Below are 16,002 nucleotides of genomic sequence, written 5' to 3' on the forward strand. Positions count from 1 at the left end.
TCTGAATATCTTTTATGTCACTTTAGACTACATTTTACAACAGATCTTCTCAATACCACACTCCACGTGTCTCTCACATAGATGGCAGGCCATGCTGCACTACCAGGGCAATATAAGACAACATTGATGAGCATTATTGTGAAATGTTTCTTTACCATCTGCCCACAATGTCAGCCATCCATATCACTCCATTAACTTCTCCCTTCCCTCGCCAAGGTACTCACTACCCCCTTTTATATAAACAGGTTTCCACGCTGTTTAAAATGCTGTGATCCACCTCAGTGATGGCTGCTGCTCATGACTGCTGTATTTGCCTATCACAGTGCTTTGAAGTCCGCCTCGTGTCAGTGCAAAGGGCTTGTCAGCGTTAGGAGCAAGTCAGCACTGCAATCAGAAGGTGTCACTGCAGTATATGCAGGCATACCTGCCGGTGCAAAAAGCCACGACAAAGGCTTTTTGTCATGGTTTTCCAGGCTCCAGCATATTAGTGCCATTTACGATGCTGCAGCTTCTCAGTAATCGCTACTCAACCTGGCCAAACTAAACCTCAGGTTCGTTAACTCATGTCAAGCTTCTCATTTCACAACCAAGACCTACATAAGCCGCCTGTGTTAGCAGCTGTGCTTTTGCAGCGTTCTGGTCAGGTGTCAGACTAGCCTGTGATCTCATTTACCTGAAAAGAGAAGCAATAGGAGGTTCATTTTAAAATAATCATTGTCACAACATCTACTTGCTACACTTTATAAGGACCAAGTTGAGCTGGGACAAAGCATAACTCATATCTAATGGATAATTTTTCCTATTCCATGCCATCTTCACCTGAAATGGATGAGCAAAAATATATAGGAACCGGAACCTCTAAAGATGCCTCATCCCAGTATGCTTGTTTAAACACCCTTAAGTGTAGGTAGGTCATCTAGCTAACAGCTGAAGTTGCTTAAAAATTTATCACCTTCATGTGATTTTTTTTAAGAGAACAAACCACAAAAAACACCCTCAGCTTGAATCTGCAGTCTCCCACCACAAAGCTGGCACAGAAGACCATGTCAGCATGTCTCATTTGTTGCAGTATGAAGCATATTAGGGAGCAGCTCATCCATGAAGAAAACAGTTTCCGGCAGAAAGACGGTAACAAACAGTCAGGGTCTGCAACCTCACCTGCTCCATCTGGAGCTGCAAGAAAATGTCCGACCACCCCTGCATTTCCAGAGCTGGAAAGGAGACACACGCTGCTCTCGGAGAATCACCCTCTCATTAGGTACAGGTATACAGATTACAACACCAAAGAATACATAGCAGGAGGGAAGAGCAAGGAGATATAAGTGACTTATCCTGGCCAAACATTACAGTTACAAATTAAAGGTAGTTAGATGTGCACATGCCAACGCTTGTTTTTTGTTGTTCGCACAACAAACATCGCTTCCCGAGATGTTACTTCTCTGGGAGGGTGGCAGGGGCCTTGAAGAGAACAAAAGAATTTAAGAAAAGATTTGCTTATTCCACTCAAAGCAGCACTTTAATCCATCGGCGGACTTCTCTAGTTAGTTAACTCTATTGTCTCTACCGTAGAAGAGCTGAAATAAAAGGAATCCAGGAGGTAGCTTTTGAGAAAAGGCCTTCCTGAATCGAGACTTGAAATCCTGTGTGATTTTTTTCTAAATCCATTCCAAATTTATAAGTATCATCAGATTTCCCATAAAGTTTTTTTTTTTAAGTGCCTTTGCACAGATAGGGCAAATATTCCCTTCAGTGGGTAGATTTTTTGGAAGCAACACATCCCAGATAGGCGGGCTTCCTGAACCCGTTGCTCAGGATTTATCTTAGGGATTTATTGAGCAATAGCACAAGGCTGGCGCAGGACAAACAGCCACAAGCATTAAGGGGAGGAGGATTTCACGCTAGGAAGAGCAAGAGTGACTATCCTCAAGGGATGGAGATGAACAGATCCAGTACCTTCCCACTGCAGCAGCTACCATAAAACCCAGGAGTATGCTGGCAGCACTGCAAACGAGCTGTTTTTTTCCTCACATAGCCACTGCTGCAGACAAATTTACATTCGCCTTGCACCTCTAGAAAGTAATCAACCCCACAAAATAACGTGCTCTGCTAGTCACAGCCTTGAAGAACACGCTTGGAGCATTTTGAAATCTAGTAGTATTTGTCGTGCACTGAGATCTCACTCCCAGGAAGCCTCTTTAGAAACTCTTGAATTCAAGAAGCTCCGTTCCTTGAGCTTCCTTACTCTGCCTTTGCTCATTTACACAAAAGGGGAGGTCGTGGTAGGGAAATAGGGTGCAACTTTGCTTGAATTTAAATATCTGCTTCAACCCACAATTGCAGAGAGGGTCCTAATTCACCTCAGCTTTAAGAAACCTTTTTCCCAAACAGGCCAAGGTTCTCTTTACGTATGTCAATACGCATCTAGTCACATTAATATCAATTTTAGCTGCTTACAGATTTAATTCCACTATGACTACTGAAACATCACCGTTTTTCCTTAAAAAAAAAATAAAAATCAGAGGCTTAAAATATCCTGGCATAAGTGAAGCCCACAATTCCCACACTATCTATAATTAAAGGGAAAAATGAGGTAATCACTTCAGAAATCCACAAGTTTAGATCACATCAACAGACACCTTGCCCCAAAAAAGGGGTTACGAGCTTTGCATATTCACTCTTAGGAGAACTGCTCCCCACTGCTTCGCACCGTCCTCTCTCCGCAGCCTCCAACAGCGCAGACGCGGCCCGACCTGCCCGCGGCAGAAAATATCACCAGCCTTAAGAAACCAGCCCGCCCTGCTCGCGCGACCCACGGCACCCCTCGCGCCGATCCGGAGGGCCTGCGTAGGGCCCAGCAGCACAAAGAACCCAACCTGGTGGCGCTGGCGCCGGCGGCGTCTCTCCGGCACGGCAGCGGTGGCGGCCCCGCGGCCAGCCGCCGGCAGGGCTCTGCCGCCCGGCTCAGTGACTAGATCAAATACTTGAACGTGCCAGCTGTATTTATGGCAGACCTGGCAAAACAAGCGCAAAGCAAACTCCCCGTAAGGATAATCCCTTAGGAAGGCAGGCAACACAGACCTCAGCTAGCAGCTAGTACACTACTACCCGCTGAACTAATTAATCATTTTTTTCCCCTTTGCAGAGCAGCAAAGGGTCACTGAGCCAGTTTTCACCATTTGCTGTTGGATTCAAGCCATTGCGTTCTTGGATGGGTTTTATTTTTACATCAATTTTTATTCAGAACTTCATAATGGAGTGTTAAGCTCCTGTGCACACGACTTTTTTCAAGCATTGCCAAAGAGGAACCAATTTATTGAATGAGGGCATGGAGTACAGTTTGAATCCCGTTCTGCGCCTATTTTCATCTACTTTCTATCCCCTCTTGCTAGTTATTGTTAGTTTATTAAATTCAAAGGCGGCATTAATTTGCGAGTGATGTTGCACAGAATCAACACTCAAAGATCAGCTTTAAAAATATAAGTGACCTGAAGAAGAAAACGAAACTCAGCAAGAATACACAGTAGAAGGTAGTAATGGACATGGACAAGAATAACTGACTGCTTAAAATACAGATCGTGGAACAACTGGGTAGACAATCTTGGGGTTATAACCACAGAAAGCAGGTAAGATAACCAAGCCTTCGCTCTGTTTCTCTAAGTAGAATTAAAAAAAAAAAAAAAAGACTCTGCCAGGTTAACTTAATCTCCTGGAAAAACTTCAGTGCAAGCAGGTCTAAGACATAAGGCCTAAGCTGGCCATGCAGTAGCATGTAACATCCTTTAGGCCAAAATGTTACTATGCCGCTGGGACAAAAAATGTTAATGTTACGGAAATCAGTGTGGATTTCCAAAATATCCAGTGTGGATACCCAGGAAAAAAATCAGTGTGGTGAGGAGTGAAGGACAGGAATACTGAGAATGTGTTTTTTTGGTTTTGTTTTCAATCTCTGGACACAGTTTTGGTGGAAACACTGAAGGAAGTGCCGCTGGGCATACTTTAGGGTAAGTTACAGGAAGTGAGGAGGGAAAAATAAAACCCTTGAAACAATTCCAGAGCTGGGAGAGAGCTCAGCCTGCAAATTTTACAGGATGACCAAACAGTGACTGATAGAGCAATAAGGAAAAAGTGGTCTTAGGCCTCTTATCTTTTCCCCTCTCCATAGATTAAGATTTAACAGCTAAAAGCTGAGTCCAAACAAATTCCAAAACACCAAGTAAACCTCAACCGCTTCCTATTCGTGCAGCTGTAGCTCAGATGCCACTGCCTAAACAAGCGCAGAGATTATCAGTGTCCACTTCTGAATGGAAAGGCAACTGACTCCAATGGGAATTTTTAAGTAGACAGCCCTCCCCCACTTGCTCGGATGGTTTTCTTAAGCTGTAGAAGCTGTAGAAGCTCTGGGAAAAACTGGACCTAGAGATACTTGGTGGCTTCCATATTGAACTAGCTACTCCCCAGGCTGCCACTGTCACTGTAATTCATCTTTAATACACACTGTGAGGTCCACACGATGTTTTTTATCCTGGGGGAAGGGAGAGAAGTGTTTTACTGTAGAAGGTAGTAAGTGGAAGCATTCAGCTCCATTTATTTTGGTAAATCACAATGTTTTTAGCATCCTATGGGACAAAAAGTAGGTTACTCTAAATGATACACAAAACAGGAAACTCCTAAAAGGAAAGGTTTGATACCTGCATCATCACAGAAACATAACTAGATGCCCAAATACCAGTATCTTTCTAAATCAACAACGGAATCAGTGATAGCAGCAGAAAAGTATTTGAGACACATAATTGAGTTGAGACGCTAACGCAGGAAGTTTCTACCAGCTAAGCTGCCATTAACTACGAGGGCCCAAATTCAAAGCCTGCAACAGCTAATTGAGCCAGCTGGATCAATATTCTTTGTCTGCAAGCCTTGAGCCACCGCCTCGCACTTATTTCAGAAAGCGCATTCATCTACGAGGCAGAATCAATACACTAATCTCATAGTTCGAGCAACTTTGATCTGACAGCGGTTACTAGCGAGATTTCAAGGTCACTCGTCGGCCTCTTGGAAGAGCGTGCTGTCCCGCTCCCGGGGCTTCGTGCGCTGGCGACGCGCGTGTCCAGCGCCAGCCGCCTCTGCTGGCGTTCATTAGCAGGGTGCCCCAGCACCTCCTCGGTGCCAGCAGGGTATACGCTGTTGGCTGTGGCCGGCAGCGCTCCAAGCGGCGCCCCGAGTCACGGGGGAGACTCTCACAGGAGTCGGGCAGGGAGGAGACCCGCTAGGCAACACCGACCCGCTAGGTAACGTTTGCCGCCAGGCAGAATCTGCAGGGAGTTCAGGCACCTGAAGTCAAGAGCGACCCATAAAGGAAATTGGGATTGCGCCAATTCCGCTGCATGACGTACTAGAGGAGGAGCAGGCTCTCCCACCTCCCCACTTCATTTTAGAGGCACCTGCTCGTCTCTTTTGTATTAAAAATTTGCATCTTGTCTAAGGATTCTTCCACACAGTCAGACTTGACAGCCACTAGGAACTTGGAGATCTTTGTTCAGCACTTTCATAATGTCAACAGTGCAAAAATCTCCAAGAAACATCTGCAAAGGAAAAAAAGTCTCAAAAATAATCAAGCCAGCCTCTTCATTCCACAGCTAAAAACTTCACCTAACTTCTCCACTTTCTCAGAGGCAGATCCTGTTAATGAAGATCCAGCTTGCCAAAAGCATCAATTAAGCAGAGGAAAGTGAAGCTTTCTGAGCACAGGCAGAGAAATAAGTAAGAGCGTAATGCCAAAATTTCCCTTCCCCTTTGCAAGACTCCTTGGAGACGATGTGGTTAAGGGATAAATCCCAGTGACACTCCAGCTTTCTTTCATAACTTACACTGCTTATCACCATCTTCAGTGGAAGCTTTTGATGGTATTTCTTTCATAGGACACATCGCAATATAGCTTAACCAGCAACAACAGAGGTGTTGACAAGGAACAGTCTATTTTTTTTTTTTTACCACGAAGTCAAAGATCTTTCAGCTGCCGGCCTCCAACTAAGCTCAATAGTCACCTGCTTTGCTGATACTTGAGAGTCCCTACACGAAAGAACCACAGAAATTCAGACATTCAATAAAATCGAATGCCTGAGATAAGAGCACAGGCTAGCCCACAGCTAGAAAAAAATCACCAAGACAACAAGAGGAAAAAGCATAGCTAAGAACAACATACTGAATTATGAATACAGGAAAACCATTTTCAGGGTTTTATTTTAAAAGAGGTTCCAGAAAGGAGGAGGTTCATACTTGACTTAGTGATCTGTATGAACCAGTATTCAAGACTATTTTTAGATGTGTCAGCCAGAACTCTTAACATAGAAATGTTGTATTGAAGTGATTAAAGGAGTTGTTTTGTTTTGTTTTGGCTTTTTTTAAATCCTTCTCTGTACTTCACTGTCACGCTATGTAAATTTTACCCAAATTTTACCCCCTAAAACAATAGACAAAACTCATTCATTATGCTGAAGACCGTGACAGAGCCAGCCGACCGCATTCATTTAACAAATTTCCAGTGAGACTGAGTTTATTCATAATCAAAACCAAAGAACTCGGAGGATAGCACCAAATCTAGCCACACAGAGTAGAAGCAAACAGAGAGTTCATGTGGTCTAACCTCCTTACACTAACTCAAGGCGATAATCACAAATTTTTTTTTTACGCTGAAATATTTTTCATTGATTTCACTTCTGTTCTGCTGTCAAACCTCTTTTATTCTGCCATTTCTCTTCTGAAGCAACGTGCCAGATGAGAACAGACCAAAGGGCTGTATGATCCAACACTTCGTATCTGTCAATGTCCAGTACATCTAAAAAAGTCAGAAGAAAACCTGCAAAGAATAAAACTTCTTGCAATACATGCATAATGCTACTCTCTGTCTGTAGCTTTGTTTACAACTAAAAAGCAAGTCTAGTTAAAAACAAAAGCTCAGATATTTTTAGTAAAAAGAAGTGACTACTTTAATCACTTCTTCAGTGACTAAAACACTGACTTCAGTCAGTACTTTCATATTGCAAAAGGCACAATTACTGCACATTTTCCAAGTATGTTTTGGCTATCACGGGATAAAACTGGCTAAAGGATGCCCTCCCAGCCCAGCTTCTGGGATTGACCGGCTGCTGCCATCGATTCCAGAAAACAGGAACGTTCTGTGCTGTTAACACTACAGAAACATGCACAGGTCACCTCGGCGCTACTTCCGCCGTTCTTGCCTTACCCCAAAGCAGCAATGGCTTCTTTATATACTAACAAAAAAGAGCCTATTTCAACCATTCAAGATAATTTATTCCCAGCCTAATTAAAAATCTAGGTTGTAAGCTATACTTCTGTCCTCTTACATAGATTTGCTTCTTCAACAAGAAATTTAAAATTGTTAGAATGTTAACTTTAAATACGCAGAGAGTTAAGAGGAAAAAAACTTTGCTACAAAAATATCAAATAGTTTTTGATAAAATAGTTTTAATAATTTGAGCTGTTCCATCATTTTCTACTCTGAATATATTTTTATTTCCCTCATTCCAGAGAACAGAGCTGATTCACTTTTACAGTTTTGCCATTTTTGATACTCATTCAGAACGAACGAACAATAGACTAAAGCCTGCAGCCTGGATCAAACAGACATGAAGATCAGCAAAGGCAATTAAAGTACCTACAGCGAATCCGTCAAATTCAGACAGAGTCTAGCAGAGAGGACCCTCGAGCAGTGAGCACACTCAAACTAGCAAGTCCATTTAATCTCCTTCCGGCAGTATCGTCACGTCCGACTGTAGCTGCGAGGTCTTTGACAAACAAAATCAGCAGCTACGTTATTGCACTAGACAGGAACTATGGGCCAGGGAGAACCTGCAGGTAACTCGCTGATGCAAAATATGTAAGTGTTTATGTATTTCTCTGAAGGTTCAGCATGCATTTTGGTCCATCATAAGGACACTTCTGACAAGCAGAAAATAAGCCCAAGTTCTTCAAGTATTTAAAAATGGATTCTGCGGGCCACGCAGGACAAAGCTGCTTGCTTGGGGTGTTCTGAGCAAATGTAGCAAGCGAAGGGCGACCGCAGGGGAAACCAGCTGCCGCTTTGCTAACAACGGATCCCAGCACAGCGAAGTCAGTGACAAAGATGTAGAGATGCCACCAGCAGAGGCAACAGGTCCGTAAATTATCGCAGGGGGGAAGAAGGACAGGAAATGCCACGGCCAGTTGGGAAGGTTGTTTGGCAGTTTATGTAGCTTTTATGGCATCCAACATAGGGAAGTAACTCTAGAAAGCGAGACGCAATCAATAACAACATCAAACAACTGCGCTTGACCTTTCTGGGCCAATGAACCACAGTCAATCCTTAAATTCTTTTCAGGTCGCCACCCACCCACACATAACAAAATTTCTCTTTTCGTTTTTTCCTTCTTTCCCCCCTCCTCGCTTTTTTTTTTTTTTTTTTTTTAATAATTAAAAGGGCTATTGAGAACCACTTGATATGGTTCTGGATCGATTACTTGGCCCTCAGGGATTGCTGGTAGTCTACTGCTCTAAATTTGAGACTCACTGGCTTGTAACTAAAAGGGAAGTAGGTAAGTTTACTTACCATTCCTAGGCAACATTTTATACCATGCACATTACTAGCACAGCTATATAAATTCACACATCTGCAAGACGTACTGCAATGTTTGCATCATCCTATTATAGAAATTTAGGCAACTTAAGTGTGCTACATTTATCAAAATCAGCAGTTGCAAGTGTGCAACAAAGGCATAAAATCAGCACAAAGAATTCTGCTAGTTGGCAGGTATACGGCAATGGGTCCCTATGGATTCAAATTCAAAGCAATAATGTCTAGAGAATAGTTGTCCCCTTGAAGTGTCATTTCAAACAAAACTGCAGCTCCACTGAGTCGTCTCTTACAACTGGAGGTGGGGAGAAAGCAGCACACTCAAAGTGCCATCAGCACCCCGATCCCACTCTTCCTCTTTCTCTCTTCGTTTTTCTTTTTTCTCCTCAAATTGTCAGGAGGAACAGGAGAGTGACACATTAGGATAGTAAAACACAGGTAAAATATTAAAATTCACTAGTTCAAGATTTTTCAGGATTTTCTTCTCTATAATTCTACCTGTCTTTGAGGAGATGTATCATCTTTCCCAGTTCAAGTCCCCTCTATGCTTTACCTTTTCCTTTTTCTTTAATACAGGCTCCAGCGCTGAGAGAGACCTTTCATGTTACTTTGTGTCAGCTTGGAGTGACCAGGTATTATTTGTTACCAGAAGTTTTAACACAAACAAGCCGCTGGAAGTTGCCAGCCGAGATTTCCCACAGCACAAGTTCACTCCCTTAGCAGCAGCCTGCCCAGCCTTAACTAGTGACCTGGGGGGAAAAGACGCATTTAGCATTTTTATGTTTTCTGCTTGTCAGTCACCAGCTAACAAAATAACTGCCCAAAGCCAAAGTTTAACTTTTAATGACTTCAGTAAAAATAGTAACTCTACAAATATTAATCAACATGGAGATAGAAGAGACTTGTGGAAGTCGAAGGTAACCCTGAACCATATCCAGCATATTAACCTTTCTTTTCCATCTCAGGTCATAGTATTAGATATTACACAGAATCGTAATCTCTACTAACCTTGAAGTCCTGAATACAGTGTAAATGTACATCACTACCCAATCCTCTGGCTCAGACATATTGCCCCTCTTCTATTTCTTTTTCAGGTAAGGTGCTTGGGTTTTTTGATCCTCTTAATAAGTCACTTTTTTACATGCATTGTAGCTTCTTCACAGCAGACCAGTAACACTATTAACCCAGTTAAAATAAAATAAAATAAAATAAAATAAAATAAAATAAGCAAGGGCTCTATACAAGATGGCAATGAATTTTGATACAGCATCTCACAGTGAAACGACCAATCTGATAATTGACCTCAGAATTAGCACCTTCACAAACCAGGAACTGGAACATCACAGCAGCCTTTCAGCTCACTAGGCAGCCCCAAAGTTAAGGAAAAGCCTGCATTTAAAAATCAGAACAGACCATAAAAGCTAGGTATACAAGCCTAAAAGGATGGTAGGAAGTTTGCATGAATATTTATGACTGTCTGGTGCAGAACAGCAGGAAGGAAAGCAACAGAGTCGAGTGAAATGGCATGATATAACGAGGAATGACACCTACCTAGCAGATGAACACACATAAAGCTATTATGTGAATGGCTGATATCATCTGCAGCTTCTTCTCGCATGGTACAATAATAGGGACACAAAGAAAGGAAGCAAGTCAATTTTCACACGAGCACCATTTTAAGCACTAAGTACACGAAAAAGATACAACACTTGCATTTCACATATGCCGCTGTTACACTCAGCACACTGCCTTTCAGAGACAGGGGGACATGATATGATCTCCCTAAAGGATTTTTAAAGAGTTACTGCAAAAATATCTATTGCTGATTTTTTGTTCTAGTCCAAGAAGTCAGTGAAATTTGCAACTCCTTAAATCCACTGTCACAGTTAAATATCTTTAAACAGCAGACACCCCTAAAGCTGTTTGTCATTCATGAGACCAAGATTCAATTCTTCTCCCTGATCGCAGCCATTCAAAGAGCAATTTTTCAATGGCTTCTAACAGAACTTGATGTGTACACGTTCCAAGTGATGTCAAAAATTATGCAAGAAATTTCACAAGCCTCTGAGCCCTTGCTGTTAGACATGCCCTGCCTCTTGAAAAGGAAACAGGAGATGCAATTTTATCACAATCCAGATGTCAGAGCAGAGCAAAGGGGGTTTAGCTCCAGTCACTCTCTCAAGGCAATAACCCATGCGAGCAAGAGCTTTCATGCCTGGTGTCTGGCCAACTGCTCTTCCCTGTCAAGTATTTCCAGAATTTACAAAAAAGGGATCAATTACTTCCTTATCTACAACAATCAGTAATAGAATGATTAACGCTTCAGTAACTGCCTTATAAAACAAGATGACTATGAAGAAACACGTTAGTCTGAAAGCCTCATTAACATTAATTTTCAGTCTTTGTTTACGGCTACCTCAGAAGAGAATGTACACAGTGCCATTCTCCAGCTGGAAAGCGCAGACGTGGCTCGAACCACGATACTTCACCACAGACGAAAGGAACTGAGGTTTAAGGCGCTTTTCTGACCTACAAAACTTTTTTTGCCAGGGTCTGGCTGATGGCATGCCCAGTAATGCCTATTTCATTTGACCACTGGTGTTACTTAAAGTAAGATCACAATTCTTCCAGCCTAAGGAAACCACCAGCCCTGCTTCAGCGAGTGAAGATTTCAACAGGAAAGAATCCTGGCTCAAGAGCAAAAACACAATCTTTGATATGCTTTGTTAGGGAGAATCTAGCTATTTATTTGCCCATAAAAGAGGAAGAAGATTCTCATTCACTAGTCAAACCTCTGCAGTTAGCAGATTACTTGTTCCAATATATGCATGCATATTTTAGGTCCTTCAATCTGAGGGATCAGGACTGAAGCAACAGCTGGTAGAATCAAGGATTTAAAAGTCGTCTTGGCTGTAGCAAGTGTCTTCCAGAAGGAATCTGCAAGAGATTTTGGCATAAGTATTAACAGAAGAAAAATTCTCAGAATACCATGCTTCAGGAGGAAGTTTCCCTTGAAGTTCAGTCTGACACAAACCAAATGTGAATATATTCAAGGGAATTTAAGAGGTTCTTTAGCTGCATTAAGAGATTTAGTTTGTGTCAGATTTCTGGTCCCTATATTATTTTTCCCTCTACTATTACTACAGGAGTGAGACATGAAAAATCAACTCCATGAAACTCTACACCTACTCTATCTTGTCTTTAAGTAAAAGCCAGTACAACTTGATGCAGAAAAAACTTTGCAGAACTTCAAGATGTAGTCTCTCTCTGCAGAAGAAAGAAAAAGTTTTCCAACACCAAACAGTTCAGGTTTGATTTACATCCCAAATCTGAAGTTCATAGCCTTAAATTAGATCAGCTAAACACCCGGACACAGATGCACAATTGTGTTTAAACCTAGCTGAACACTGTTAATGTCTCAGCCTCCGTAACAGAGAACGCGCAGCTAGTCAGTGAAAGCTATTAGGAGACTGCTCTCATTTTCTTTTTTTAGAATGCAAAAAGTTTTCCTCTTATTCCTGACCTTGTAATGTAAATTGTCCCAGACTAGTTTCTATTGTGCATTCCGTTTCAGCTTTCTGCACACATCCAGCACCAGCCTTGCTTTTCATGCTGAAGTCAGACTTCCCTTCCCCAACAGAACCTGTTGTTCTTAACTCTGAGAAAAGCTCCAAGGTGAACTATGGAACAGTATCATGATTTTTGCCATTCAAAAAGATGTAAGCTGACACACAGACCAAGGGGGAGAGCCCTTATTCCCTTTAAGTCTGTTCCCTACCTCTTGCTAGAAGATTCCTCACTCCACTTTGACATCAGAGTTAGCTCATTATTTTATTTTAACAGTGCCGCATCTCCAAGTTGCTCTAATTCTCCCACCATCCTTTGTAAGGAAGGTTGTATGTTAAGAGTAGCTTGTGTCCTGAACTAGGTTCTGCTGAAAAAAATCAATCTATTAATATCTCTGGAATATCTTTTTGTGGAAGTGTGGGCCAGCAAAGGTCAGCGAAAAAACAAGCTGCTCTGATGTGCTCCTGCAAAAAGGCAATAAAAGGATCCAAGGTATCTATATGACACACACAGTGGAACGAGTAAAGGCAAAGACTTGTATGTTGGCTTGGTTGTAAACATCCCTGCACCATCAGGAGGCACTGAAGACATGCCCTAGGATATAACTTAAGAAATGAAAGACACTGTGTTTTTGTTTCCAACTGGCTGTTGAGTCTCTCTCTCGACTTCAGACTACATCGGTGGCATACTGATCCTAGGATGTGGCAGTTCACAGAACATCTCAGCAACTATGGCCCTTTGGCATGCCACCTGCCAGAGCATCCTTAATATGTTCTTCACTTTTCTCAACAAACCAATGCCGAATCTCGCTTTGGCCTGCCTCAGTGCCCGTGACACAGCAGCTCCCGAGCCACTGCAAATGCCGCATTTATAGTGTGGTGCACTCAGTGACATAACGCTAAGCTTGTGTTAAGCCTCACATACATATTCTTGAATAACACAAAGTGGATGAGAAATTGCTTTCAACAAGCAGAGCAGCAGCTCCTCTCAAGGACTCTGCCTCTCATATAACCAGTCCACCAAGATTCAAATGCCACACTATGAAGAAAACTGATTTTTACAGCTGACAGCTCAATATTGAAGGATGAATGGAAAAAAATCTGTGCCACTGATTTAAGTACTCAGTGCCATATGGATATATTTTATGCTGTCTCGAGGCATTTTAAGACTGGTAAGAGAAGCAAAGAGTTGTCACTTGTACTTAAAAGTTTGGTAGGAGCCAAAGCAAAACGAGAGGACAAAAAAAAGGTGTTTCCTTTTGTGATTTTTTTTTAAATCATCATTACCCTATTTGCTTACTTCAGACATGTTGAGAATTCCACTTGGTTTGTGAGCTTCTCATTTCTTGAGGGAGATGCAAGAGTTAGTTTTATATGGAGTTTGATACCCAAAGGCAATGATACTGAATTAAGTTCTTTTTACACAAGGCTGCAGCATAAAACTTTGTCAGACACTAGGAGGATTACACTACTGGCGTTACACACAAGCTAGAAAGAGATCTATGGTTGCTGTTTTGCTCGATCACCCATAAGCACATTCATCATCTGCAAGTTTTTCCTACTACAGCATCTCACAGAACCAAAGAAGAGCTGAGGTTGGAAAGGACCTCTGGAGTTAATGTTGTCCACCCCTCCTCCCTCAGCTGGCATCAACTACAGCAGGTTGCCCAGGACAGTGCCCAGGCAGGTTTTGAATATCTCTAAGGATGGAGACTCCATAGCCTCTCTGGGCAACCTGATCAAGTGTTCAACCACCCTCACAAAAGTTTTTTTCTTATGTTTGAACAGAATGAACAGTCCCAGCTCTCTCAGTAGTTTCTCATGTCAGGTGCTCAAGTCCCTTAAACATCTCTGTGGCCCTTTGCTGGACCTGCTCCAGCTGCTCCATCTCACTCTTACACTGAGGAGCCCAGAACTGGACACAGTACTCCAGGTGTGGCCTCACCAGTGCAGAGCGGAGGGGAAGGATCACCTCCCTTGACCTGCTGGCAACAATCTGCCTAACGTAGCACAGGAGGCTGGTGGCTTTCTTTGCCAGAAGAGCACATTGCTGGCTCATGGTCAACTTGTTGTCCACCCGTACTCCCAGGGCCTTCTCTGCAAAGCTGCTCTACAGCAGATCAGCCCCCAGCCCATTCTGGTGCCTGGGGTTATTCCTTCGCAGGTGCAGGACTCACAAGGCTCATGAGGTTCCTCTCTGCCCATTTCTCCAGCCTGCTGAGATCCCTCTGAATGACACCACAACCCCCTGGTATATCAGCTCCTCCTCCCAGTTTCATACTGCAAACTTGCTGAGGGTGCACTCTGTCCCATGGCTAGGTCATTAACAAAGATCTTAAACATTATTGGCCCCTGGGGTACGCCTCTAACAACTGGCCTCCAGCTGGACTTTGTTCTCCTGATCACAATCCTCTGAGTCCAGCAGTTCAGCCAGTTTTCGATCCACCTCACTGTCCATTTATCTAGTCCGTATTTCATTAGTTTGTCAATAAGGATGTTATGGGAGAGTGTTGAGAGCCTTACTGAAGTCAACGTAAACAACATCCACCGCTCTCCTCTCATCAGTCAAGCCAATCATCTCACTGTAGAAGGCTGTCAGGTTGGTCAAGCATTGTTTCCTCAAGCATGAACTGAAAGTAAGTTGCAACACCCATTAAGGTAGGTCTCACCTCTGACAAGTAACAGGAGCTGAATACTTTAAAGTGTTAAGTCTTCACATTTACAGTTTAGCAAAGTTCTGAGGAGCACAATGCTGCAAACAGCTCAAAACACAAACAACTAAAAACCCTCACTCACCCCTAGCAATCATTATTATATGAAAGCCACCTCTGCCCCAACTCTGCACTTGGGTTATTTTAGTTAAAGAAGAAAGCTAGGGAATTTTTAAAGAAAAGCTGAGCTCAAGTTAACTAAACACTACTGTGGAAAGTAAGTCAATCTACAAGCAATGAAGTCCTGGACACTCCTATTTTTGCATTAGAGAATAGAACGTCTCTCAAGGCAGTATACGTTTGTTTTTTCTCAGGGTATTCTGTAGGTTTCTAGCACTGAAATTAAAAATCAGTGCTTAAGAAGAACGGAAAAGATTGCAACACGTTGTTCTGGAAGGCAGAGAACATATAATGTGGTCCTCAGAACAGGTGAGTGAATACAAGGAAGAGTGGCTTGCAGCACTGACTGATCAGGAATTTGCAGGCTACTGCATTTTGCTTATGACTTCAGGCCATCTGAGAAATCATCAAGTCTTCTGTGGTTCAACTACTGACAAACCAAAGTTGTTCATTTGGAGATGTGGCTCCTCAGCATCACCAGTTAGCCTTGCAGAAGCACAACCCCAGTCCCACTGGTGGGTTTGTAACACACTGAAGTTCATCCACGTACAAAGGCCAACCCCCCAAGCACCAAACACGTTTTTCTATGAATCAGTTTTTGCAAGCAAATTTTCCCACAATATCCTTCACGCAGAATACGTCTTGTGTGAGTTGGCGTGTTTTGACTTAAATTGTTAAGAAAGTGATGAACAGCATGAAGCTAAGGCATATGCTGAAGCTGAGCATTAATGACCTGTTGTAGGCCAGATTAGAAGGCACAGCCTGCCATCGTACTGCTGGACAAAGCCTCCCTTCTGCACTCCACTATCTACAGGGTTTACATAGATCAATAAAAATTTGTGCAGACTAATCACAATTTTAATGATTTCAATTCAGTACTCCTTTCCACTAAGTAAACCCTAATAAGTGCTGGCACACTTAATAAAACAGTAAGGCTCTGATTATTAATGCATGGACTAGATTCCCCTTGGGATACACA

At 42.6% G+C, this 16,002-nt stretch overlaps 1 protein-coding gene across 3 annotated transcripts in view; it reads right to left on the bottom strand.

The window, feature by feature from the left end:
• Window positions 1-16,002, bottom strand: part of RAB6A (RAB6A, member RAS oncogene family) — a 64,838-nt gene that overhangs the window by 23,662 nt on the left and 25,174 nt on the right. The window lies entirely within an intron of this gene.

Source organism: Rhea pennata, chromosome 1 (genome assembly GCF_028389875.1).
Source record: "Rhea pennata isolate bPtePen1 chromosome 1, bPtePen1.pri, whole genome shotgun sequence".
Classification (NCBI taxonomy): Eukaryota; Metazoa; Chordata; class Aves; order Rheiformes; family Rheidae; genus Rhea; species Rhea pennata.